General features: G+C 41.3%; 1 long non-coding RNA gene across 1 annotated transcript in view; it reads right to left on the bottom strand.

The window, feature by feature from the left end:
* The window catches only part of LOC124308809 (uncharacterized), a 65,798-nt gene that overhangs the window by 28,004 nt on the left and 10,228 nt on the right, over window positions 1–27,566 (bottom strand). Inside the window, exons 2-3 of the long non-coding RNA XR_006909099.1 lie at window positions 26,321–26,400; window positions 8,139–8,180 (exon numbers count right to left, since the gene is read on the bottom strand). This is a non-coding gene — a long non-coding RNA (uncharacterized LOC124308809). The remainder of the gene's footprint in view (window positions 1–8,138; window positions 8,181–26,320; window positions 26,401–27,566) is intronic.

The raw sequence follows: 27,566 nt of genomic DNA, 5'->3' as shown, positions 1-27,566 counted from the left end.
TTTTACAACCACCCTTTTTAGGGGTGGTTAGATTGGTATAAGACTGGTCAAAATCACGATCGAATCTGTTTGAAGTATTTCAAACAGTTCGAGATATCTTGTCGTTATAAGTGTGTGTTAAAGAGACCGTAAGCAATCAATTTCGAATTATCTGAATACAGTTCTCAAATCCTTGGAAACATGTTTCGAATTCTCTCAAGTTGTTTCGAGATTAGCTTACAGGATAAGTATCGTGTTGAATTTTGTCAATATTTGTAAACTGTCGAGCCTCTGTCAAAAACTGATCCTGATCGATCCGAATCGGTCTTAAAAATTCCGCCTTCAAGATCACGCCATGGTTAAACAAGCACCTGAATTTTTCCAGGCTAAAGCGACACCTGCGGTTCGTAAATCAAGGCCAAGATTGAGGTTAGGATAAAGTGATTGAGGATTTCGATCGGCTCGCGCGGTCGTCTAGACTCGAGATTCGCTAAGCGGGGTTTTCCCGGAGCTCGTCGGACGCGGTTCACCCCCCGTAAATCCATCTCGAAGGGTGGACGGGGGGGGGATGAGGAAGGGCACGGGGCCCCTCGGCTGCAGCGGCTAATTCTTTCTTTCATAGACGGCGCGCGCCGTCCCCCGTTCGGGGCCCGAGGCATAAAGCGAGCCAGAAATCGAAAGGGAATCGAAAGAGGGGCGCAAGACCCAGGATCACGTCATACCCGGCAGCTGCAGGGCCCTCGCGTACGTCATAGGTGCCCGCGTCTTTGTCTCACGCGTTTTGGCTTCGCCCTCCTAGGCGTTTCACCTATGCGACGAGGCGAGCTAACCCTCAGCCCCCGTCACGATGCTCCCTGCTTAAGGGGAAAAGAAAGGGGGCACGCGCTACCGGCAGATGTTCCGTGACGTGTGCCGCGACGCTTCGCATCGTCACGAGGCAAGGGGGCCCCCCTTTTCCTCCACCTAATGCCCACCCTGCGTACCCTGCGTACCGCACGTTGCGATATCGACGATCGACGCTGGTTCTAAAATTTTTTCCTCAGAGGCGGTAGACGCTTTTTTTTCAATGATTTTCGAATTTGAGGTTAGGTCAGATCGAGTTCAAACCATATCGTCACGTTTGAAGTTAAATCGGGTTGGGTTTCGAGAATATTTCACGTTGGTTCCTCAATTCTGTCATTCAAGACGGTCGACGCATTTTATATTCAATGATTTTTGAATTTGAATTTAGGTCAGTTCGAGTTGGGACCATATTTTCACGTTTCAGGTTAAATTAGATTGGTTTACGAAAATTCTTCAGCCTCATTATGGGTCTGATTCAACAGAATATCGTTGTTAAGATTTCATTCCGATCAAAAGTATCGAATTATCGGTTTTCCGACGACTTTCAGGAAAAACTTTTGTAACATTGAAGTCACAATTACATACGCCAATTGCATGGTCAAAATTAATAAATCTAATCGTATGGTCAATTTTGTATTTCATTAATTTCTTTTGAAGTACTGAGAAAGTGATTGGTAACATTTATTTCCGTTAATATGAAAAATATAAAACCTCCTTTAAAATATTGATTCACAAGTGTCTGTAAGAAAGCAGAATACAGATGAAACCGTCAATTTATTAACACTGTTTTCGAAATTTCCAACTTTTTGAAAAAGTTTCTTTTCTTGTCCCACTTATATATACCTAATTACTTAGAAATTGATCGTCGTTTTACAGTGCAATTAAGTACAATAATAATAACAATATTAACAAACTCAGTTCTCCGAGATCTAAAAATTTCCCAACGTGGAGCCTCCCAGTCTGCGGACAGAGCGATCCCGTTTTGTTTTTTTTTTTTTTTGGGTCAAAGTATCGATGAGGCGATATCTTCACACACACGGTCGCACACATTCGTATTCCGGCGGTTTCTGTCTACACCGCCCCCGTAATTAGCTGCCTCTCGCTCTTCCTCCGTATCATCTAAAAGGATTCCGTCTCCGTCTCTCTTCCTCTCTCTCTCTCGCATGCCACTTTACGATAAAGAATTAGTATTACGCGTAATGTTGTAACATATACGCGTTCAGGCTCGCACGCCGTTTCTCCAAGTGTTGAAATAACGACATAACCCAGCTAGCAGCGCGAGTGACTGCGTATTAATTTACGAGATATAAAATACGCCTCCCGGATAACGACGAGAAACATAAATTGCCCTCACCGCCTCCTCTTCCAGCGCCTCGACGACGCCCAGAAGATTAATTCGACGCTGGTCAATTTTTTTTTTTTTTTTTTTTCACACCCATTTATTGCTCCTTTACCCCTCTTTCGGTTCTCAGATCGCCGATTTCGAAAAATTCATATCGGTAAAAAAAAAAAAAACACGTCTCCCGCCGGGAAAATACAGAAAGCAGCGTTATTTGCGACGCCTCTCGTATCTGAAGTTACACATTTAAAAAGTCACCGTTTCTTTCACACAGAAACCGATCTAATCGTACCACCGTGCAAGGCAAAGATCTTCTTCAAGATTAAGACGACCGGTTACACAGCCGGGGGGTCGGACCGCAACGGTCGTCGCGAGATAGCAAACATCCTGTTAACCGTCTCCTCATTCCTTCTTCCCACCCTCACCTCCCGAGACTGCACAGTCTGTTTCGTTTTTTTTTTTTTTTATCGATGTATGTCATCGCTCCCCTCGACTTAAAATATAGATCAGAAAATTCTATTCTAGCTCATTCTTCTTCTTTTCTTTATCAAGCCTGACGCGATGCTTCATTTTTTCTCAATCACTACTCGCAGGAATTAGATTTTTAATGGGCATTCGGTCGATACTGCTTCCAGAAACTATGGTTAGGTGATTTTTTAATTCATACTGATTTCTTTTACGATCGTTTGGTATCGGTCTACGTCTTGTGAAATATTTCTCTGAATTTCAGATTTACGTAATATTCAGCTCTGTTGTATAAAACATTGATCTGGATTTTGTTAACGATTCATTTTATCTAGATTTTTCTAGAATATTTTTAAAATCGTTGAAATTAAATTAATAATTCTCTCTAGATCTGAGAAAATTTTAATTCAATTAAATACGATCTTGAAGTTCAACATCTTTACGATCTCAAAACCGATCTTTTGGTTTAGTCTTTATTTTTCCAAGATTCAATAACCTCATCAATCAGTTTTCAAAACGATCGGTAGATCCAGCCTCGATTTCCAACCGATCTTCGAGAGATTCAATTAACAATTCCCCGATCATTTCTACCATTATTTACAACATACGATCATCGTGATATCCAAAACAGATTCCCAACCGATCTGCAACCGATTTCACCTCCGAAATATCGTCCAAATTACAATATCCTCATCGGGTATCCGCGTTCGTAAAAATTCTGCGACTCGCATTGCTGGCGCCGGTTTCTCGATCGTACGCACGGACTTCGTCGACTCGGCGTCATACCTGACGTCACACACTGGTTAGGGGGGGCAGATGGGGCGCCCGTGAAGCATGACGCGTTCGTCGACGCTGACGGGGGGAGCCGTCGTAAGTGTCCGGACGCACACACGGCGACGGGGGGAAAAACTTGAAGGGGGCCAGTTTCGCCGAGGAAGGTGGGTAGGTACCTGGTGCCGTCGTCGGCGGGGAACGGTGGACGGGGGATCGGACCCCCAAACAGGCCCCATAAGGCACCTAAAGGTAAAATAAAACTCCTGCAAGGGGCGCCGAGCCGCACGCGTCCGCAGCTGCACCACCCGGCACCACACCGGCTCGGCTCGTGCTCCTACTTTTATAGCCCCCCTCCTTCATTCAACCCCCCGACACCCAGAAGACCCAGAAGGCGTACGAGAGGGTAAACGAGAGACGAGACTCGACGCTTACTCATTTTTTCACAATTTTTCTTGTTTTTTGATTAAATTTTTCGAGCATTTCTTTTTTTTTCGTCCAGACGAATGTCACACGATTTTAGAGATTTAGGATCTGAATGCCTACACATTTTTTATTCAAATCATTTTCATTCCTCGTTTGGTTTTCTATATAAAGCATGATGTTCGGAATCGGTAAACGCAGTTTCTACTTTCCATACTTTTTTTTTTTTACTACATATTTTAATTTCTTAGGTCTATGTTGTATCTACATATTTTGTAATTTTTAACACATGCTCATCCGGGCTCTATGTATGAATATCCGATTGATCGTTGAAATGAAACGATCTTCTCAGGTTTGTTTTTGTTTTCAATTGAGATTGTTAAAGTTTTCAATAATACCGACTGTAATTAAAGCCAGCAATTCATTAATTCATTGAATTCGGTTGGAGGTAAGAAATTCATGTGCTCAAATTTTGATAAGTTATGTTTTCATCCTCCTGAATTTTATTGCAATGAAATTTGAAAAATCATAAATCCGAGATCATTTTTTCTTTCGAATTTATTCCTCGTCCAGAGGATAAGAAAAAGGGAAATTCTGTCCGAAAGTTTCATTCTAATCGTCACATTTTCGCTAGAATCTAAAAGTGTAACGATATATTTAAACGTCATCTCCGTAATATGATGTAAAATGATAAAAAAATTTCTTTTCGTTGATCAAATCTGAAAATATGACTATCAAAAAAGCCTCGAAACTACGACGGTTACCATTTCATATTCACTTTATTCCATTTACTCGTAGAATTGTTCCATCGATTCTATGATATTTAAAATTCTTACGTTACCCGATGAAAAATTTCAGAGCAGAATTAATATCCACGTAATAACTGACCTAGACACACGAGACGAGGATCAGGCGATTTTAACGAGGGGCTAATAGCCGCGGGCTTGTATCCTCAAAATTCTATTACAGTCTAATTCGCAAACAGGCGGAGTTTAACGGAGTGGTTTAACCGTTCCGAGACCTCGTCAATAATGGAAGTAGGCTGGCAAAGAGATCGTGGAGCCTTTTCACGGCAATAACAAGCAACGCCTACCAAAGGAGGAAGAATAAAACGAGGATTGTAAATCTCCTTTTCCTAAACACCGGCTACGCTGCTATGAAAATCTGCACCAGAGCCGTCAGACTTCCGGTCAATCCGGGCTTTCTCGCAGTTAAACGATCAATTATCCCCTAATGGGCGCCTACGCGATGCACTTTTCGGCCCCTGTCGATAATAATCCGAGAGGTGGTGGAGGAGGATCTATACTTATTGTGCTCGACACTTTTCTTCCCTCATCTTTTCACTCTTATCCTTATTCTTCGCCCTTATTTGCTCTTCTTGTACACCATTGTGTGTTTATATACAAGGTTCTCTCAATTACCGAGCCAATTTGTCAACTTTCAACTATAACATAGGTACGGTACTGTGAAAGTTGTTCCTTTCTCAAATTTTAGGAGCGGAAATGATGGAAGTAAAAGGAGAAGTAAGACGTTAAATCTAACTCAAATTACGTGTATAATATCGTACATACTATCGGGTAAATGTACGATATACGATTTATGTACCGTGTATCGATCGCATCGTAAGTTTTTATTGCTTTGAAATATGTAATGTAAGTTTCTACTTTTGTATACAATCGCGTTAATGTAAATTATACGTTATACCGTTGAAACTTTTGTCGTTTTCTTGCGATATATCGAACGTATTATAAATAATATGAAACATTTCTACATATATAAGAATTTATACAGTGAACGACAATTCTGATACTTATTTACGGTGGATCTGATATAAGTATTTCAATGTTAATCAAATCTCTTCTACTTACGAATAATTTATGCTGACCACCAGATTTCTTTGGTACTTTTTTTTTTTTTTTTTTGCAAGTTACAAATTCTTAAATTTTTCTATCCGTGGAAATTAGAGTTGAAAAGTTTCCCAACTCCGGGTGAAAGTGTAGCTATTTTCTTCTTTTTTTTTTTTTAGAGTGAAAATAAATCCGAAACGAAAACTAAATTAAAGATCATGCAAAAAAGAAAGAGAAAAAGATAAAGATAACAAAAAAAAAATAGGGTACAGCCGACAAAAGAGGAAATGATTACTCCAATAAACAAGCGAATCATCGAGACGGAACGTAAATAAAAAATGTTGAAAAAACAACAACGACTTGCCCTCAAGAATAAGATGGGAGGAGACAAAAAATGGTTGTAGCCGGTTTTAAAGAGCCGAAGAATTGCTGCGGGTTCATCGCGTTTTAAAGACAGGTTTCGGTGCCCGTGAAAATCCTCGGTGAAGAAGAGAGAGGAACTCAAGGTGTTCGTTCGGACGGGCATTTAAAGGCGGTGATCTAGAGCGTGGGGATCTCGAGGGGCGCCAGATGTCGGGGGGAGGGGGCTTCTTCCACCCACGTGCCGAGGATTGTTGAAAAAGGTCCTAGGTGAATTTTCGGGGCTCCGACAAAAGGCGAAAACGGGGCTCCCCCCCCCCCCCCTCCCTTTACTCCTAATAACAGATCTAGATGCGGGAAAGTGAAGCATCATTCGACATATGTTGCGGGACCGTTGTTTCTCACCCGCAAAACCCGGCGGCCCCGAGAAAATAATAATCGCGAGGCCCGATGCGAGCGTAGGAAATCCTCTTGTAGTCCCGTTATATCATCGAGAGAGAGGGAGGGAGGGTGGGGGGCGCACGGGCCCCGAAATTGGGCCGGATGCGGAGGGCCCGATGTAATTCCTCGAGGACCCAATATGCCGCTCTCAGCCTTGCTTCTCGACCATTTTTCATCCCCCATTAGATAATGGATCGCCGAAAGAGAAACACTTTTGACACGCGAGCCATGGAAGCGTGAAATCGAGGATCTTATAGCGGTAATAAAAATTGGGTGTAGCGGGGAGGCCTAGATGGATACCTTCTATTATGCGCCCCTTTGATCGTCTTCCGTGTACTTCTAACGGAATTTAATTCACCCTGCCTTTCAACCCCCGCGTCCGTCCGCCTCCCCCACCGCAAACAGTTTTGATACACCGTTTGACGGCCTTTATGGTACGGGAATTGATTATTCAAGGTTGAGGAAGTGATCGCTCGTCATTGGGGACTGAAATTCATTGCCGATTTTAAAGAGAGCGGTGCTTAGTTTTACCGAATTCACGAATCGCCGATTAACTTGACGATGAAACGAAATTCAATTTTCCAGTATTACCGCAAGCTTGTTGTATCGTAAGGTATTGTCGAGATTATCGAAAATTTTTATTCTTTAATCTTTGGCTTAAAATAAAAACTTTGACTATTTGTTCGGTAAAAAATGGTTAAAACAACAAATTTCTTTTTCGTCAAAACGAAGGTAAGCGTTTTAAAATCAGTCGCGCGTGGGATAATTTTTGGCAAAAGATTGATTGAGAAAAAAGAGAAAAAGCAAAAATGTCTGCTTTTGTAACTTCACCCCCGATGAATCTCGAATCCAATTTCTCTACCGATATCTAGAATAACATTGAAGAATCACGCGTGGTTCGTTTCACGGTTCACGTACTCCTCGCTCAACACAGATGCAGATATACGAAAGCTGGAGGAAGACTTTAGATCGGCGAAGGGGGTGAGGGGTGACTCGATGCACAGAAGGTGGAGTCGTCGGGTGGTTGATAGATTCTTGGCGTGCATCGGAGGATTAAAAAACTGCAACCGTGCAGATGCAGCGTCGCGATGAATTTTCTGACCTGTTTTCCACCCCCCTCCTCAACCCTCCACCCCCAGCAGACGCCTATCTCCCTCCCTTCGCGCCGCGAGCCCGGATACCTGCACTGATACCGGCACTGCATGCAGCCAGCCTTCGACGATGCACACGTCGTCGGTTGCATACAACGGGGAAAACCACCCCGTCGGGACGCTGACAGTGAGACTTTTATTAGGGAAGGAATCAGCAAGCATGATTATGTACCTTAGAACGCCCCCCGCGACCCTCGCGGCGCTACATTGTCGCCAATCCGCAGTGGCGTAGCCACCGACGCTTTCGATTCTCGAGAGAGATAACCGATATCGCTACATTTTCACCCCCGCTTTATTCGACCGACGATTTTTCGAGTAACTGCATTTTTTTGCCGATCAATTTTTATCCGACATTTCGACAACGTGCAAATTGTTTTTATTCACAAAACATGCGAGATCAAGGCTTCGCAATTTATACATCAATTATTTCGGAAACTGTCGGACTGTTTTTATTACGGTTGATTTTTTTTTTTTCTAAAATCATACAAAGTTCTTGAAATATGAATATTTTTTACTCACGCGTTAATGTAGTAGTCGACAGTGTCGGTGATTATCTGCTCTCTGAAAAAAAAAAGAAAGCAAACAAAATTAGTATTAAAATTAGAACTCGCCGGTTGTTCTGAAATTGATCAAAGATATTTAGGCTAGGAGTGAAAAAAAAATATATTCTTTCGGTTGTTTTTTTTTTTTTTTTAAGAGTCGCCAAGCAAATCAAGCTATTTTTATCCGAATTGAACAAATTGAATTTTCTGTAGTATGTTCACTAGAGTTTTGACGTGTTCGATTAAAATCTTGGTGTTTCGATGCCTTTTTTTTTTTGCCTCTTTCACGTTGAGACTGAGTTTCATCGCCGTGTTTTTGAAAATTGATCGACTATGTACGGCCGAGTGTTTGGATGGACAATTTTTCGAAATTTTCCTTGCTCTTTATTTCTTCTTTCGAGCTTTTCCCGCTCCGCGCACCGATGATCAAGAGACGAAGCGAGTCAGAGATAAAGACAGAGAGGAGACCTTCGCCAATGGGCGGCCCAAGGCGATATATTGTCGTCACAATGAATTTCCCTCCTCCTCCTCCTCCTCCTCCTCATCCTCATCCTCATCCTCTTCCTTCTCTGCCTCCTCTTCTTCCTCCTTCTCTTCACGAGATTGTGCGCTTGCGCTATCCAAAAGTCGAGGATCAGCCTCGCCTCAAGTTCGCGACTTCCGCGTAGCCGCCGCACGACATGCATGAGGGTGCGAAAAAGTTCTTCCCTATCCCCGAACCGTCTTTACACGTGTGCATCATACCCGGACGTCTACCGGGTGTACCAATTTTGAAACATCGCAAAGTCCCGGTTTCTTATGAACAACAAAAAACGTGAAAGTTGCAATTTTTTTTTTTTCTCGAATCCATCAATTTTTCCCCCGTAGAAACTCGATCGTTTGGTTAGGTTAGGTTAGGACAACCTCTCAAAGAGTCTGAAAATTTTTATTCTCAATTTTTGGAATCTTTAAAATTTTTCGATCAAATAGATCACAATGCACTCAAAGAAGGTAGCAAATAACTGTTTCGCTAGCCGGCGTATCAAAAGCCTGTTTTTCTTACATTTCAGCCCCTAATTTTTTCGGGAATAAAAACTGGGATCACCCGGTGAAGTGGCATCGAAAATTAGTTTCGCCGAACCGCAAGCCTGCAAGGCTTTAATGCTCGATGCTTCGTTCGTCTATGGAAGGGGATGATTTTAAGGGTGCGCATAGTTTTGTCTTAGCCTCCGTAAATCTGCGAGGCGTATTTGCGAAAGTTGGGCAAGCGTCATTAGGCGACCGGTGTGTGGGCTTCGATACGTACGTTAAGTGTAATACACACACGTGGCGCTGCGACAATGACGGATAATTTTGTAACGTCATCGTGTTTCACTTTGCGTTTTGATTTTGGTCATGGAATCTCGAGGAATTGCACGGGGTTAACTTCTCGGGTTTATGGAAAATTGTAGACACGATAACGCTGTTCGATACCCTGTCTCTCTCCTCTCTCTCTCTCTCTCCTTCTACCTCACCTCCCCTCCACCGCCCCTTCTGTCCGAGACAGTTTAGCAAGTAAGACTTAACAAATAGGTAAAGTTTCGACGCTACCCGACGCCAGCGGCGGATTCGCTTCGCGACCTCACGTCCTCCTCTTTGTTCTCAAGTTTGTGATGTATAAGCCATTCTCCCGCTTCTCTTCTGTTCGAGCTATATCTCCTTGTAGCTACCTACGTAACCAACCCCCCGTCCCCAAAAATTATCATAACGTGTACACAATATCACGATGCAACAACAATCGCAAGCCGAAGTTCTACCCTGTCTGTGATTTTATACCTATTCATTCTTCACACATCTGTCGAAATTAATCTCAGAAATTGTTTCACCGATTATCAGATGTCGCGTTTTTATAATAATTTGGCCAGCGAAAAAGTTTTTCAAACTTTGTCTAATTGTTAACCAAGGTTTTGTAGCCCGTTTCATCTTCTTGGTATCAAGTTGGATCAATCTTGCGGTATATTAAAAAGTTTACACGCTGAATGATTACTTATTATTCTGTTCGACATGCGAGAAAAAAAAATATATAGCATGGAGGTACAGAAAGAATCGAAAAACAGTTTAAAATGATTGAATTTGGATTTTGAAAAATCTTTGAGATCGAGTTCAACATCTTCATTACTTCTTTCTTCTCGTGAATACAATTCTAAATTCAGGTCTGATACGTGTTTTTTAAAAACTATTGATTATAACCGGTGTTTCGTTGAAATTTTTTTCACCGTCCTGGATCGAATCCACGCGAAGGGTGACTTAGTCCATGCGGTGTTTATAAGGTACGTAATGAAAACTTGTAAGCACATACGCAGAGCTCTTTAGGGTATGATCGTATACGTCATAGTTCTTTGTCTACGAAACTGCCATCTGTCGTTCCAGAAGCGTGCTGCGTATTAATCGATTCGTGTGCGTGAAATACGCTCACGTTACACGTACGTACGTACGCGGAATTTACAGGCGCAAGACGTGCGTGTAAAGCTGTAATCTCATACCCACTAAAATCACTCCGATACGATCGAGAGATAAGGGCTGGATATAGGCGAGGAGGTGACCGACGAACCGTTGGAAAGTATCGGAGGTGGATATTGATTTTCATTCTTTACGTTTTATCTATCCGTCATATTCCTCCTCCCTCCCCCCACCTTCCCTTTTTGTTTGGCCGATCATTCGGTTCTCAGAGCCGCCCAATATCGTCCAAGATTATATATTGAACGTGGATTACGTAAAAACGCGTGGGAAAATCGTGTCGCTAAGTAAACTCGTTCTGTTCGACGTGAATAGAAAGGGCGAAAGGAATTTGGTTAAAAAAAAAAATTCAGAACGACGAAAGAATAGTCAATCTAAGTACAAAATTTCTTTCAAAAAAAAAATTGTCTGAAATATTACAAGAGGATTGGTGGTAAGATAATTGAAACGAAAAATAATACAAAAAAAAAAGATACAAATTTTGATCGATTATAACAAACTCTATGACGTAACTTTCTAATCGATTTTGTGTGGGGTAAATTCAAGGGTCAGGGATCGAAGAATGGTTCGATTAATGTCTTAAAAGAGAAAAAATGAGAGGCGGGGGAGGGGGGAGGGGGGGGGGGAGGAAACAGGCAAAGAAAAATGAAAAGAATTTAGAAAACGAAACGAAGTAAAATGAACCCTCCTTGCCTTCTTGCAGGGTGAACGATGATTAGATTCTGGCACGTGCCTATTATTGTCCGGCTTAATCTAGGGAAGCGTGTATTGCATGTACGTGTAATATACCAACCTATGCACAATACTTGTATTATACACAAGTGGTATGGAAACCGAGTGGAAGATTTATTCATGCATGCTTCTATACTGCCCGTATATTTTCTTTGTCAAACTTACAAGCGCGTGTGTGGTTATAATGCGTGAGAGGGTGAAAGCTTGAGAAGGGGAGTGAGAAGCGAACCGCATTAGATTTTTCGTTGTCACAAAAATCGAACGGGTTAAGTCAGAAATGAGAGTTGAAAAACCAGAAACCGTATGAATGTTTTATTTTTTTTTTTTTTTTGAATTGTACGATTTATCAACGCTTCAACTTTGATATTCACGTTTCATTCGAATCAACGATTTCGTTTTATTTTTATGAAAGAATCGAGCGATTGCGGAAAATTTTCTAGACACAGAATAATGGAAAAAGGGCGACCTAAGCAGAGCGATCTATGGAAAATCTCGACGGCTCAATTACTACGTTAGATTTGTTTTTTATTGTGCTGGTACGATCGCGTCTCAAAACTGGTCACAGAAATCCGACTCTCCCTCTTTTATTTTTCCCTCAGTCTCGCTCTATGTTCGCTTACAAGTAACGCCCCCATGTTCGATACGACCTGGTTCTACGATCTGTTTCACTCACGATCGGTGTCGAATTTCGGCCTCAGATTCCACCTCGACGTACACTCATTCATCGGAAGATTAACGAGGGGGGAGAAAAAAAAAAGGAAGAAACTTAGATAGAAGCATCCAGAAACGTGACATTCAATTCCGTTTTGTTTTCAACGATTTATCATTCGGTTCAAATAATCACGAATCTTTTAATATCGAGTATAATAATTTCTACAATCCATTCGTACAACTTATTGCTTTGAAAAAAAAATTTCTGCAGCACAATCTGAACCTCAAATTTATCGATTCGATTTCCGATAAAATTAAAGGTGAAAATTGCAGTTGCTTTGATTCAGTGAAAGTGTTTTGGTTATCCGTTTTACCGTACAATTGTAACGGCGATACCCAGAAATTTTATAGCAAAACGTTTTCATCGTTGTTCATTTTTATACGGTACATTGCCGAGAAGGCGGCCCGTTTCCTTGCAGAAGTCTCGAAGTGTGACTTGGGGGGGGAGCAACAAGTGGTTTCTTATGTCGGACAATCTTGAGGAAGTGCCGAGGGGATTTTCGGGGCGGTGGTGCTGGTGCGGCGTTCAACAAGTGTGTTTTCACCAAGTCGACAAATTAGGGAAACTTCCTGTAAGGAAGAGAGATATCCGAGTCCCTTAAGTCGGCAGCCGTCTTCCCGGCGAGCCGTTTCTTCTCCCCTTCTCGGCCCCTTCGAGGGTTGAAACGACGGCAGCTTACAGAGTCAGGCTTTTCCTCTTATTATTCTTTCCCATTCAAGAGACGCTGCCGCGCTGCAGTGTTTGAGAGACGTTTTATCAGCATCAAATCAGACGGCAAACAGACCGCGAATTACGATCGTACAGCTCGTATAATTTTAATTAACCCTCAGCGACAGCGACGCTGCTTTGCAGATTCGTCGTATCGTTAAATTCCTGCAGGACGCAGCGCGATTAACTCCGTTTATCGCTGCGCGACATCGAGGGGATGAAGCGAGGCGATATTAGAAAAGATCGAAAATTTATAACACAGGAAACAACAAGTAAGGAGGAAAAATTTTAGAACCTAATTAAATACTTTTCATTGAATCGAGGAAGGAATCTAGCGAAAAAGTGACACGATCAAAGATCTCATCCGTCAATTCCGTTTTTTCGGGACTGTGTCGATCAACAACGACGGCAAGAATTATTCACTTCAGACCCTCGGAGTAAAATGACGAGCATAGTTTTTCATCGTTTGATTATTTGATTTGTAGAAACAATTTAAAAAGCGAAGAGAACGACAATTTTTACTTGTTTTCTTTTGCCTAAGAATCACGTTTATAAATTAACAAAACCAAGTCCAACGACGCGATTAATCGCCAACGAAGTAGACAAAACAAGGGAAAGAAAAGGGGCATAAAAAACTTTTCACTATTCCCTAAATCGACTCTTACGGAACAAAAAAAAGCAAACGATTTTTTGTAACGAGTACGTTAAACTGCTGCAACAAAATACTAACGAAGTAGGTATAAGGTTATATTATTCGCGCGTTCTAACAACGTTGAATAATTTATGCCTGTCTACCTCGCTCTCTTTACACTGCAGAACGACGCAGCCTTGTATTTATAGTGCGTAAAAGTTTTCCCCTTCTTTCAAAAAACGTGCGCTGGTGATAACAATATCACGTTTTTTTCCGCCCAAGTATTACACAGAGTCTCCACATATTAACACGACCTCGTTAACGCGTGTCTACTTTTTTTCCCCTCTCGTTTTTTTCTTTTTTTCTACCTACTTCTTCTAAGCTTAATCCGGTTTTTGTCACTTTTCATGTCTCCTGACATAGAAGGACCAAATTATTTTTCGCTTCAGCTCTCTGAATAGGATAGATGAGGGGGGGGGGGGGGGGGGGGGAACAATAAAAAATCAAAAGGGTGAAGGGAAAAAATATTCCTAATTCGCGAGCCTTGACCTTGTTTCGCGGTGAGAAAATCTGAAGAAGAAGAAGAAAGAAAAAAAAAAAAAAAAAAAACCACCCCTTTGTGCAACGGTGTGAAAGTAAATGTAAAGAAAGACACCCCAACCGACGACAAAGAAGCGTTGTAAGAAAGTGCGAGGGTGGAAACTTGGGGTAGAGTTTCGGTGTGAAGGTGGGGAAAGATTTTCCAACCCTCGAGAACGCGGCCGTTGTCACGGCTAAGAAAGCACTTTATCTCTCGAGGCAGGCCTCAACAGGTTAAGATCCCCACTGATCTGTCTCGGGGGAGTAAAACCACCCTTACCCCAAGATTCGCCCCAAGATTTTCCGGGCGATATACCGCAGGGTTCGGGGTGGGGGAAAATTCCGGAGCTAAGGAAGAAGAAGAAGAAAGCTTTCGCCGCGGGGAGACCTGTTGATAGCTAAGAAGCCGCCCTCCCTTCCCTTCCCCTCCCTTCCCTTCTCCTCCCTTCACGGGGTGATGGGAGGGTGTTTTCTTACGCCGTTTCTCGCTGGCCCCGCGACGCGATCGCTTGGACGGAATAAGATATCAACTTGTTGCTCGCTTCCGAGCCGTAAGAGAATTTCTACCGGCCCACGAAACTCGGCGGGAGGGGGGAAGGGGGGGGGGATCCTCTCTCGTATGGTCCTGCACGCTTTCGGTTTTATTATTTAGGCGTGTATATATATGTGTGTGTGTGTGTGTGTGTCATGTATAACCGACACGCGAGATTCCTGCCACTTTTCTACCCGAGAATTTCACCCTTTAAGAAAAACAACCCCTTTTATACAACCCAACGATATTATTTAGATAGAATCGTTCGGGTGTTTGTCTATTTTTGGTCTTGAAATTATTCTTCATCGATTTCATACCCGAGTTAAAACGTAGCAATTAGTTTACGAGTTTAAAGAAAGTAAGGTAGGTTCTTTTTCAATGATATGGACGCTAAAAATGTCCGAGATTTTCGCATTTGCCAAGTTTGGACTCAAAGTAGAGTCTGTTTGGAAACTCCTTTGACCCTCCAGAGTGGTAGAGTTCAATTTTCGAGTATTAATAAATTTTGGAATCTTGTATTTATGTCAACTTGAAGGTCCTCTCGTTAAAAGGATTTTTTTACTCGTAAGAACGTTGAATAAATTTATATGGTTTAAATGCGATAGTTAATTTTCAAATGTTATTAAAACTTGTCAAAATGATTATGTAAAAATACTTGAATTTCGCTGTAATGACATATCGATAGAAGATGAGTTACAGGTCCAATGGAGGAGCTGTAGATCGAATAGAGTCAAGATAGATGAAATTTTCTACTGAGAACGTAAAATTAGGGTTTGAGACTTTGATTTTTAGGAGTTAGAGGTTCAACGTAGGCTTTGTTCTTAATTTTTTCTCGGGCAGTTACTCCAGGCTTGATAATACTTTCAGGACTTTGGATCAGGTTAGAGTTATGACTAAGAATTTAAGTAAGGTTCACACTGTGATTTCGAATTTGAGTTAGGTTCTTGCTACGACTACGCATTGCGGTTAGGTTTCTCTTGAATCTTCGAATTTAGGTTAACTTGAAGTTACGACTTGGAATTCAGGCCAGCGTCACGTTATAACTTGTAATTTAGGTTAGTATAAAAAAAAGACTCGAATCGAATCGTGCCTGAATCTATAAAATTTCTTGACATCGGTTCACGATCGTAATAATCGATCGTCGATATTCCACGAAAGAGAAAACCATCTCCGAATCAAGGTGAAAAGCATACGTGTCTAGGTCGAAGACAGCTCATTCTTCATTGTTGTCTCATCTCTTTTCCTGATTCTTTTCTCCTTCATATTCTCTTTCCGTTTCCAGCAGAAGGACGGTCTTCTTCTATTCCGGTGGCGCTGGTTTCGTGTTACGTTGGGGGCGGGCAGGCAGAGGATTCGTCTAAAATTGATTCGATTATCTGAGACTTTTGTCTCCTGGCGCTATCTGCGCTGGGTATTCGGGTATTTACCGGGCTCGACATCTGCTTGGAAAAACATTGGCTGCCTCCCCCTTGCCTTTATTCTTAGTCAGAAAGAGTCGGCCGAGAACGGAGAACTCGTAACTCGGAACGAGAGATAGCTGCCAAAGGGCCAGAAGCAGAGCAGCTGCCAAAGGGCGCATCGATCATCTCGAATTACAAAGTTTTCTCTTCGTGTTCACTGCCTTTAAGTAGTTGCATGCGTCGATCGTACAGTATGAACGAAAACATTCCTCACGACGAGAGAAGAAAAAAAAAAAAAAACGGCAAACAATGTTCAGAAGATGGGATGTATAAGTCAGCAAAAGCTGATCTCGATCGAAACAAAATCTTATTGATTATACGGAAAAAATCACTCTGTTTGCGATAGAAAATTGATAATTTCAGTAAAAAATTGGTTTGTTTTTCTTCCAAAAAAATCTGATTAAAAATTAATCATTCCGAATTTCGATGAACTCGCGACATTTTCCTTTTTTTTTTCGACGTTCGGTGGAGAGATTTTTTATTTTTATTTTTATGTGAATCGACGTAACTACGTCAAGTTTCAGTTTGCTTTCGAAACCCTGATCTCGTGGTTATTTCACTCGTTTTAAATTTTTTCCCCGGACTGTACGACGGCCTCGTAGATCCTTAAGGGGTCGATAATCTCCGAGAGATCATCTGCTCATCTCGGCGTTTCGGTCAGCGCGGTAATGCGCTTAAAATCAACGAACCAACCAACCAAAGAACCAAGAAGCAAACCACCCACCTCGCCCCCTCCATCTCTGCGGTCTGTTTTGGGTAAACAAGCACCCCGCGTCTTTATTATGCTAAGATCGGTGAATCCGCAATCTTTTCTTTTTCTTTTTTTCCACTTTTCTTTCCTTTTCTCTCCTCTTACTTCTGCTCTGAATTTGCGTTGACTCTGCGGAAAATAAGAAGAAGAGAAAAAGAGAAAAACGATGTAAAATATCGCCAAACACCGGGTATTCCAAGCTTCGATTTTATTATTCATTCTCTTCCTTATTCTACGCTTCACTTTTGTGCATGAAAACGAATCGGATGATCGGCGATGATCGAAGAGTTTTGCACGGATCGTGCATAATAGATTGTGAATTTTTGCCCGCCTGCCGTGCAGACACCGGGAACACCGGAAGGATGTCGGTCCTTTGAGGATGTTGGCATAACAGTAGACGATCCTTTCAATATTTGACAACCATCAAGTATATAACCTTCCCTGCCTCTTGCTCACACCACCCTTCGGTCAGGCTCCTCCCCCCCTCTCTTCCCGCAATATCTCCACCATCGGCCCACCCGCAAACGGAAACCATGAGAAGATCCTGTACCTCTTTATTTTATTTTAAACATATTGATTCCGTTTCCGACTCGATCGGCACACGCATAATTTTTACCCTGACAATGCATAGTAGTTCGAAATAATGCCAAATCTTGGCAATATTCACAGTCACGTGGTTAAATAATGCGAATTATTGTCGAGATCTGTTTGAATTATTTTTCAGAGGATATTGCGAAAATTTCGCAAAACGGTAGAATATTTGACTAAATAATATTACGACGCATTTTAGAAAATAATTCAAAATTGAAGGTAATGTCTTCGCCTTCCAGTTTCGTTCTAATTTCCTATTTTCGATTTTTTTTTTTTTCTTTTCTTCACAGCCATCACTTCTGGCATTCGTTCGAATTATTTCATGCTCAATTTTGCCGAAGCTTGCAATCGTGTGAAAGTAATGTAAAATACGATTTCAAAGAACCCAAGGGTTGAAAAAAATGTCGAGAAAAGCGAAAAAAAAAAAAAAAAAGTAAGGAGTTGAAATATCGTTAAGGAAAATTCGAGGCGAGTTTCGCGTCGTCGTAAGTTGAAATTTGAGAGCTTTTTCAGCCACGAGCGCCGTTCTTCATCTTCTTCCTCTTCTTTCTTCCGAAACACAGCGGATCCTCGGGATTTTTTCGCGGATTTGTTACCGGCCCTTTTGTTCGTGCACGCGGAGGTGGAGAAGAAGGAAGGTGGGTAGGTAAATTAAGAGAGAGGCCCCGGTGTACACACGGCACAACGCGTTGCAAGCTCCTCCTGTCGCCTTACAGGGCGAGCTTTGGCTCTCTTGCGGCGAGAGACGACACGCCACCACCCCAAGTGCAGCAGCAGCATCGGAAAACCGCCCTCCGTGCCTCCATTGTCCGCTGACACCTGTGGACGTGTCACTTGGCACTCTTTTTCTCTCTCTCTTTCGCTCTCTGGCCACTTATTTCAGGCTGAAAGAGCCAGCCGAGACTCTCGTCACCTCTCACATCTCTCTCTCTCTTGGCGATGCCATCCGGTGCAACCCTTTTCTCCTCATCGTCATCGCGTCGTCATTTTCTTCTCTCAACATGTTGTCGTTTTTTCTTGTTTTTTTTTCCTCGTTGTTGTTGTTGTTTTTCTTATTATTACTCGCCCAGCCTCGATCTACACGCTTCTTCTGCTTCTTCAAACTTCGACTCGTTAGTGTACTCAATCTCACGGGTATAAGCACTGTGCAACAAATTAAATACTCTTTTTTTCCACTAGGCTTGGAGCATCTAATTATGATTCCTCGATTTACAGTCAATTGAGGCTTATAAAGAAAATCGAAAAATTGATAAGTATTTGTTGATTGTTTTCTTTTTTTTTTTAACTATTTGCTCTTATCTTCTAGTCAGTTATCGATGATTCCAGTTCTGACACCACTGCAACGAACTTTGCTTTACAGAATTGAATTTGGTTCGTTGAGCGATAAAGGAGTGGTAAAAATAGGGGGAAATTAAAAGATGAGAAAAATGCTTTATCAGCGACGCGTGTTCTTTGGCGTAAGGATTATATCCGAGGATTTTCAATAATAATTCTCCTAATTTTTTCTTTTCTAAATGAACATTACTTGCCCGTATTCAAAGTACCCGGTAACTTGTACTCGCGAAAGAAGGTGTAAAGGGAAATTCTCATCATGTTTCAGAGAATGTAGGATCGAGAGAAATTTTCAAACATGACGAAAATTTGTACATTTCCTTGGTTTATTATCACTCATCAATCATTGCGATCATCGGTATTATAACGTGTAACCTACCCGCACTTAAATTCCTGCCTGTCTTTTTTCCCCCCCTCCAGTTAATTCTTCGTCTTTCTTTCTTATTGCTTCTTTTCTCCTCGTTCGTTTTCCTAGTGCCTACTAATGGTTACTTCGCTGGGTGTGGGATACGAGCTCGAGCCAACGTCGATGAGCTTAGTCAGTGCGTTTATACATGTACACGCGGTTATAAAGAATGGCCAGCACCATCTGTCCTCTGTATACACACAGACACGTGTCTCTTCTTCCATATAAACCTGATATATATTTATATGTATATATACCGCTACCTGTGAACTGAGACACCTGGTTAGTTTCACGTTATTCCCGTCTCTCGTCGACAGAATTCCCGCAGGAATAAAACCGAGACCAACCGTTACCAAACGTTATCTTGACGTTCGACGTTGCTAATAGCTCTTATCGTGCATTATATATATATATATATATATATAGTAGAAGCAAAAGCTCCGTAGCCGCACTTTTGTGACAGATTATTGAAAGCATCGTCTCTCGACGTGATTCGAAATCGATCGAACTTTGCAAGTGTGACTGAAAATTGTCGATTCGCAGGAAAATAAATAAACAAATGAATAAATATTGAATAAATCACCGTGTGTAATATTCGTTTCTTTTTTGTAATCTTTGAATATCGTACCATCAAGTACCTCTACATTTAACTTTCGACGATCTATTTATCTTTCAATTGTTAAATAATTATTTCATATCCGATTGCATGACTGAATTCTCATTTCCATAAGAAATTTTTGCATACATTTATCAGCCAGTCTGTCCAACTGCGCTGTTTTCGATCTCGTATGCAAAAGGGCTTTGATTTCGTATAATTTGTAAACAAATAAATATCCATCGAAATCGAGGCTTGCGGCCAAGCAGAAACGCGGGTGTAAGACAGCCTAACGGTGAGGTTTGAGAGAGATCCATCCGTTAATCACTCCGATAGTTTAATTGATTTCGGAATAGTTCGACTTGCCGTTGGCTCTGTATAAGTGCGCGTCGTGAGGCCGAGGGGAAGGAGACTGTCGCAAATTAACCGCCCCGTCGCTTGCGAAGGGCTTTCGGATGTGGTCAGAGGAAACGGTTCTCCTCCTCCTCCTTCTCCTTCTCGTTTCGTATCGAGGATCGAGGCAAGAAATAAATTGGCCAACGCCCCGCCGGCCAAGAATGTTGCCCGGTGTTCCCGCCTGTCCGTATCGCAGTAGATGTCGAAAACTATTTCAAAGTAGTGTCCTGTTTCGGTTTAGGTCTCAACTCCTCATTCTCCCATCCTTGATTTTACCCTCGGCTATACGTGTATACGTTGTATATACACGATTAATCCGGCTATCTGCAAATCCCAATTTATCAGATCGTCCACTTCGTGCTGCTCGAAAGTTGTCCCCCACCCCCCATTCTTTATGCGAATTTGATTTGTTTCTTTGTTTATTCATTTTTCAAGTATTTTACTTATTTTTCTTCTTTTTTCTCAACATCCTCATTGGGGTGGAAGTTTGAACGATATCGCGAGATGTGCGAAAAATGTTGCGAAAAGGTATTATTGAAATGTACAATAAGTGCGAAATATTAGATCGTGTATCGAATGATAGTTGTGAATTATTTATTTTGAATTATTTGATCGGTTTTATCAAAATAGTTGATTTGCAAAATGTTGGATAAATGGTAGCGTAAGACTCTTGTATCAAAGTGTTCGAGAATGTAGCGAGAAAATTTACGGATGTGTTAAAAAATCTGGCAAATTATTGCGAAATTACGACAGGTCCAACTTTTTTTCCACCATAACCGACAATGAAGTATAATAAAATATCGTCAGATGTGCAAATTTTTTTGCTTGATTGAAAATTTGAAAATCTATCTCAGAATTATTTCTAAATCGGACGAATGTATTCTAAATGGTGTAAAAAATGTCTTGATATTTTTCTAGCCGATAACTTGTCCGAAACATTTCTCGTTCTCTGAATTTTCTCGCAACAAATTGTTCTTGGTTAAATTTATGGCAAAATGTTGTTAAAAAAAAATTTTTAAATTTGCATCGATAACGTGAGCTTGATTCGGAGAGCGGTCGTTCCGAGGAATCTCCATCGGAGAAAAATAAAAGGACAGCGAATAAGTTGTGAAATATGATTTCGACGAGGCCGAGTAGGAGGAGGAGGCCACTCGTCGACCAACGCAAATGAAACGAACAATACGCATCCGGCCTATTCAGGAATACAACGCGGCGGGATGCCGGAGCGGTTCCGAGGATGTCGGGAAGGGGCGATTTCGGATCTTCCTAGTTACAATCATTATCTTACTCGCGCGGCGTTATCGCCGTTCGATTCTTCCTCCGTGTCTATTTTATCGTCCTACGGTCCAGCACGTGCCTAGTTTCACTTTCGTCGACTCCTCGCAGGAACGAACGCCTCGACGACGACGACGACGACGACGACGACGACGACGAATCGCTCGTTCGATAGATAACGTGCCGTATTATCTTCGCGCACAGCTCGCTTCTTGGCTTGACAGGAACCGGACACGAAGATAGTATTTATTATCGCTCCAAGACTCGAGCCTCGTGTCACGACTCGCGAGCAACGGACCCGCGTTTGTCTTTACGAGCGAATTCGAGAAACGCTTCGACGCAGCTTCTTTTCACGCTTTTTTTTTAACTCCCCGTTTCTCTGGTTTCACGGGGAAAAAATTTAGCCACCGCGTGTCGTCAGCCGGAAAATCAAAAGTCGAGTTTTTAACAGGTCTCCACTTTTTTGTGCCTGTAGAATTAACTCCAATCGTTTTCGTATGGATTTTAATTATTTTTTTCACAATCGAAGCGGTTTTTCCAAACTCAGAACTGATCAGATTTTGGCTCTGATCGGTTCATTACGTTTTGAGTTATTTAAATTGACCAAATTCAAAAAATAACAAAAATAACAAAATAACGATATCTTGAGAACGAACGAATGGATTCGAATGAAAATTGATGCCGTAACATTTTTTGGATAGCTGATCACGAATCTAAGGCCAGATTATTAGAATTTACATTTGGCATATTCGATAAGATGAAAACAATAGAAAAAAAATAAAATAAACTAAAACATTTGTACTCGAAGGTTTATTAGGTGGCTGATCGCGAATCTCAGGTCAGATTTGCTGAATCTAAAATGGTGGGAAAAAAACTTAAATACATTCGGATTTTGGTAGAAATTAGATGACGGAGATTTTTTGAGTCTTTAATTTTTCTATTTTAACCCTGTGCCTTAATTTTGTATATTTAGAGCTTTTTTAAAAAAAACTTTGAGCTTAATTACAAAACTGGCCAGGCCAACTTATTTTAATCCTCTGTACTTTAATTTTTCTAATTTGACTCCGTATCTTGATTTAAAAAATTGTCGAGACTTTTTTTTTTGACTCTTTGTTTTCTTTTAAAATCGATCAGCCAACTCAGTTCACTGATTGATTGATTTCAAGCCTCCGCACCTCAGTTTCCTTATTTTGTGTCGTGTTTTGACCATACCGTACATCCGATGGGCGAAGATAAATGGAAAAGGAATAGGAAAAATTCGTCAGCTACGAGCGAGGGACGTTATTGGTCGACGTGTTGATAAGATGGAGTCGCTCGTGGATAATTGAGCAGTTTAATCCGCAATGATCGAGGGGCGGTGCTTGCAGCAGAAACTCAGTGAGCGAAGATCCGGCGCGCCTTTTATACCCGCTGCATTGACGGAGTCGACCTTTATTGCCTGTTGTGCACCTACTTAATATACGCGCGCATACATACATACATATACATACATATATATATATAATTCGTTGATAATGAGCGGCGGTTGCGTGAGTTTGTAAAGCGCATGATGATACACGTGGCGAAATAGATTGAAACTCATTCCCTGCGGACATGCAAAAATATACACACACATACACGTATAGAAACGTACTCGCGTTATTTGCGATTATATTATTTTCTATTTTTCAAATTCAAATTTCGTCATGCGTCCGCGGTCGAGAGACGAACACAGAGAGAGATAACGAGAGTAGGAGAGTCTTGCGGCATCGTCAACCGGATGCTCCCAAGGCTCTCTCTTCCCCTTCCCTCGCCGAAAATAATTCGCGATAGATACGCCAGAGGAATTTGCGACAAACTCGCTCTACGCTCGCGGTTATGCTGCAATTTTCGACCATTTCTCTTTCAGCGTTGACGATATTTGACAAGTTTTGAAAGGAGTTTTTTTTTTTTTTTTTGGCCTCGTTCTTCATTCATTCATTCATTCTACCGGAATTTTTATATTTTTAGACACTCGGGTAGTTTCATATTTTTGTAATTATATTATCAGCATTCTCGGAGTCGGTCGAGTCGATACGAATCAGTGCGTAGAAATTTACTTATTTACTTGATATGTTCAGAACGCAAAATATCAAATTTGTAGCGTTTGAATCGGGTACTGGTTATTCAATTAACAAATGAGGGATAAATATTGAAAGGGTTATTTTTTACTTTTGAGATTATCTCGGTAAGTTTTTCAGACACTCCTCCCTTTTCACTACGATGAAAATTATCGCGAATGAACAGTTTTTCCGGCTTATTTTTTTTTTCATTCTCCTTCTTCACCTCCGATTGACGAGAAAGAAATTCGAGGAATAGGGGTAAAAAATCCCTAAATCGACCGGCGAACGTATCCACGAGTTTGAAGATGGAAGGTGCCTAATGCGTTTCGACAGCGTAGCGCTGCAGACAGTGACTCGTGTGTCTTTATGACATGGAATATTTTCAGAGGCTGGCAAAGAGAGAGAGAGAGAGAGAGAGAGAGAGAGAGAAAAGAGAGAGTAGAAACCCGAAGTACAGTAGCGGCGGATAGACAGGCGCAAAGGAGAAAAGATGATTCTCGAGTGGACAAGTGCATTAAAACCCCGGGCGTTGGGTTCCGGCCCAAAGCTGAGTCGCGGTAGAGAGCGAAGCTCGAGGAGCGGAGAGCGAACGAAGTAAGGGTGCGAGGTTAGGTTGGAGGGAAGCGAGAGAGGAGAGGAGAGGAGAGAGAGAGAGAGAGAGAGAGAGAGAGAGAGAGAGAGAGAGAGAAGGCTCGTGCCGGCGCAGAATGTCGTACAAAGGAATGCAAAGTAAGAAGAACTCTCTCTTTCTCTTTCAATTTCCCTCTCTTTTTATTTCTCTCTCTCTCTCCATCGAGTCGCAGCTTGCAAGTTCGCTCCTCTCTCCGTCTTTCCCACCCTCGTTCTTTGCCCCATCATTTTCCCCACGCGCTGAGGTTACAACGCATTATCATGCAACGGATCCTCTCCCTATTTTCCCCCCCCCCTTTTTTCTGTGTCTCTTAATTGTTTTCATCTCTCTTTCGTCTTTGTTTCTCTCTCTTTCTCTCTCTCTCCGTTTTTACCCCTGAATTTAGAAATAAACTCGAACTTTTTTCTTCCGCCTAGTTCCGGTCATCTAATTTTGCATTCTACAAATTTATTCCGGATCGCGTATTTTTTTTTTTTTTTTTTTTTTTGCGTTGTCAGGCTGTTTTATGGGTTTTTAAAACTCTTTGATCGGGAAGAAAAGATTATGATATTACATTCGACTTGAAAACGAAAATTATTCGTCGCTCTTATCGATCAGCAATTATAAGTTTTTTGAAACTGAAAATTTTTTTCTCAGTTTAGCTATTGAGAAATAATTCTTTGTCATCATCTGAACATCGATGCCGTCATTTTTCCATGTTTTACGGTAACCAAAATCACAATTTTTATCTTCTGCCGCATTCAAGCTCGATTCAACGATCTTGAAACGATTTTTCGAGGGATGGAGAAGAGAGAAAATTGAGATCTAATTCGCGTTCTCTTTACTTCGGTGAGACGAAGGGAGAAGTCGAATGATTAGCGACGATATAAGCTGTCCGATCGACGAACTAATGTCTCAACTTTACGGGTCCATCGACATCTGCCTAAGATTAGGGAGATTAACCCCCCTCAATGTTCTGACCTTACGACGATGACGACGAATATAATAACATTTCTCAAACTGTCGTTAACAAATGTTGGCGCGCGTCGCTTCCGCGCCTTCTCAGACCCTTTGCAGACTTTCTCTTAAAATCAATTCACGATAAACTTTATCAACCCCGCAAATTCCCGGCCTCAAACTCCGGAAAACAATCTCAAGTTTCTGCCTCACGAAATTCGAGATTCCCTCGTTAAAACCTCATCGATATTGTTTCGATTTAAGATCAATTCCTTTGGATTTGATCATAAAACAAGAAAGTAATTACAAATAAGCTTAGGTGTTTGTAAAACAAAATTAATTATTTTATCAACTGTCTGGATATTAAAAAATTTTTATTACTCGGGACGAAAAATTGCGAGAAACTTTTGAACATACGAGAATATTTTCGAAGCCTGAAATCGCAGTGAAACCGGTTGAGGAATCGATCTAAAATGATTTAAAAAAAAATCAGTTCACGGTTCAAAAGTTAGTTATAAGTTTTTTTGAACAAATAAAAGCCGACAATCAGTGTCAGAAGTTGAATAATTTTAAACGATTGAAAACCTGTATTCAAAACTGAGCTTTTAAGAGTCTGGTAATAACGAGTGACTTTTTTTTTGTTACAGTTGCAGAGCAAAAATGCAGCAAGAATCGATTATTGGAATGAAACACGCGGAATTTGGATTCGAATCGACGTATAATCGAGCGTCAAGTCGTAACCTGTACGCATTCAACGATAAGGTAAATACGCGATCTTGTTGACGTTCCGCTTCTTGATTTTCAAGGTCAGTTTCGCGTCAGTCGATTCTTGAGCCTCGCGGCGTCGGGACGCTGCTCAAGAATTTACGCGTATCGCGAGTAATTTACGAGTGAATAAGTGAACAAGTGTGAATAAAAGTGAACAAGTGAATAAAAGTGAAAAGTGAATAACAAATGTGAAGTGAGTGATCGTGAGTGATCGTGAAGTGAGTGACGTGCGAGTTCAATCGGACCTGGGTAAGAAAGCTTCGGCGTCGCAGTTTCTTCTTCTACACCTTTTATCACCGTGCAGCTAATGGTGAGTTTATTTATTTATTTCAACCAATTGTGCGCTTTAATGTTGATTATCGTATTCTTTGTCCCAAAATTCTAAAATTCTTGTCGTTTTGTTCACTTGTAAAACCTCCGGCTGATTTTTTCCGCGTTTCTTACTTCTGATCGCACACGAAATTCACCCGAATTGTTAGTAAGCTAGAGCGAAGTTGATTATCGATTTCGTCGACTTTTGTCCAATGTCTGGCAAAATTTTTCAACAAAAGAAATGGTCTTCGCTCACCTTCCGTTTCTCCTCTTTGCGCATTAGCCGTGGACTTTTCCCCAGCTCAAAGGCCTTCGTATATTGCACGTGTTTCTTATCTGAAAAAGGGAAGCAAACAAAAAAATCGATATCATTATTCATTAGAAGTAATTTTAGTAATCCGAGTAAACAATACCGCTCCTAATTAAATCGTAGCAATTTTATTGCGAATAAGGATAACTGAATAAGAAGCAAGGAGAGAAATTTTTGCGAAAAAAAGTGAACAAAAAACCGTTAAAGGGTTGAAAATTTTTGTTTTTTTCCTTTTCACTTTGCATCGATTCTTCGACCGTTTCTCGTATCTCCGTTTTTGCCGAGAGGCGATTTATTATTCGCGACTCGTCGTCGTCGTCGTCGTTTGTTTCGGCGGTTAAGGAAGAGGGTCGAAACCCTCACCACCCTCACCACCCTCACCCTCCTCACCCTCGACGGCGGCTCCCCAACGCCCAGCCCGCAGCCAGATAGAGACGAGAGTAAGGGTGGTGGGGCCATCTAGTGCGTGCCGCGTTACGCCTCGTAGTTGTGTAGTGGGATTTTTATTATCTTTGGGCTTTTTACACCCCGCAAGGAGTCCCACTTACTCATCTTTACGAGCCCCGGCACACATTTCGCAAGCTCACACACCAAAGTTACGGGGAAACAAATGTAGTCGAAACCTCGACTCTTATTTGCATAACGCAGTTTCTCATCTTATTGTTTCTCTCCTTATCCTCCTTTGCTTCCTTTTTATCTTTTTTTTTTTAAGTGCCACTTCATGGATTCTCGCGCTGATTTCACGCCCAAAGATTCGACAAACTTACGCGTGCTTTTATCTTTATTTTTTGTTTTTTTTTTACATTCATTAAAAATACATTTAATCCGTTGGTTGAGAATTTGCCAAAAAAAAAAAAGAAAAGAAATTTAAGGTACGTCAAATTATTTTTCGATCACCACCATTCTCGTTTTTTTTTTTTTTTTTTTTTTAATGTATAATTTGTTTAATTTCAATTTGTCAAATCTTGGGCAAATCTAAGAAAATAATATAATGCTTGCAACTGTGGAAAATTTCACTTTCGTAATTGTTTGCGTTTGAGGAAGATTTACGCTTTGATAATCTGCGGGAAGTTTTGAAATCCGTTTTACGTTCACCCCGTTGAAATTCCATTACACTCAGGATCCCTGGTATTAAGGATATACGTATAAGTGTGTTTAAGACGTAGTTTGAGATGAGTGCGAGAGAAAATTA

This window comes from Neodiprion virginianus, chromosome 7, assembly GCF_021901495.1.
Source record: "Neodiprion virginianus isolate iyNeoVirg1 chromosome 7, iyNeoVirg1.1, whole genome shotgun sequence".
Taxonomy (NCBI): Eukaryota; Metazoa; Arthropoda; class Insecta; order Hymenoptera; family Diprionidae; genus Neodiprion; species Neodiprion virginianus.
This window is presented reverse-complemented; position numbering and strand designations above follow the sequence as displayed.